This window comes from Lemur catta, chromosome 24 (assembly GCF_020740605.2).
Source record: "Lemur catta isolate mLemCat1 chromosome 24, mLemCat1.pri, whole genome shotgun sequence".
Taxonomy (NCBI): Eukaryota; Metazoa; Chordata; class Mammalia; order Primates; family Lemuridae; genus Lemur; species Lemur catta.
In genome coordinates, this window is record NC_059151.1 from 11,256,603 (window position 1) to 11,257,322 (window position 720).

A 720-nucleotide genomic window follows, 5' to 3' on the forward strand; every position below is an offset into this window, starting at 1 on the left:
AGAAAGAAGTAAAATCGTCTCTGGTTGCAGATGACATGATCTTATATATAGAAAACCCTAAAGACTCCACCAAGAAAAAAAAAAAACCTGTTAGAAATAATAAAGTCAGTAAAGTTACAGGATACAAAAGCAACATATGAAAATCAGTAGTGTTTATATGCAACAACGATCCAAAAAAGAAATCAAGAAAATAATCCCATTTACAACAGCATCAAAAAGAATAAAATGCTTAAGAATAAATTTAACCAAGAAGATGAAAGTGTTGTACACTGAGAACTTAAAACATTGATTAAAGTGCTCGCTTCGGCAGCACATATACTAAAATTGGAACGATACAGAGAAGATTAGCATGGCCCCTGCAAAAGGATGACGCACAAATTCGTGAAGCGTTCCATAATAAAAAAAACAAAAACAAAAACATTGATTAAAGAAATTGAAGATAATGCAAATAAATGGAATAATATCCCATGTTTATGGATAGGAAGAATTAATATTGTTAAACTGCCCATATTACCCAAAGCAGTAATCTGCAGATTCACTGTCATCCCTATCAAAATTCTAATTACATTTTCACAGAAATAAAAAAAAAAATCCTAAAATTCATATGGAACCACAAAAGACCCCAAATAGCCAAAGCAATCTTGAGTACAAAGAACAAAGCTAGAGACGTCTCACTACTTGACTTCGAAATATACTAAACCTATAGTAATCAAAACACCA

At 31.4% G+C, this 720-nt stretch overlaps 1 non-coding gene across 1 annotated transcript; it reads left to right on the forward strand.

Annotated features, from left to right (window-relative positions):
- Positions 1–294: 294 nt before the first annotated feature.
- LOC123627395 lies at positions 295–401 on the forward strand. The gene has a single exon (XR_006731270.1). It is a non-coding gene; the product is annotated as a U6 spliceosomal RNA (small nuclear RNA).
- Positions 402–720: the final 319 nt, after the last annotated feature.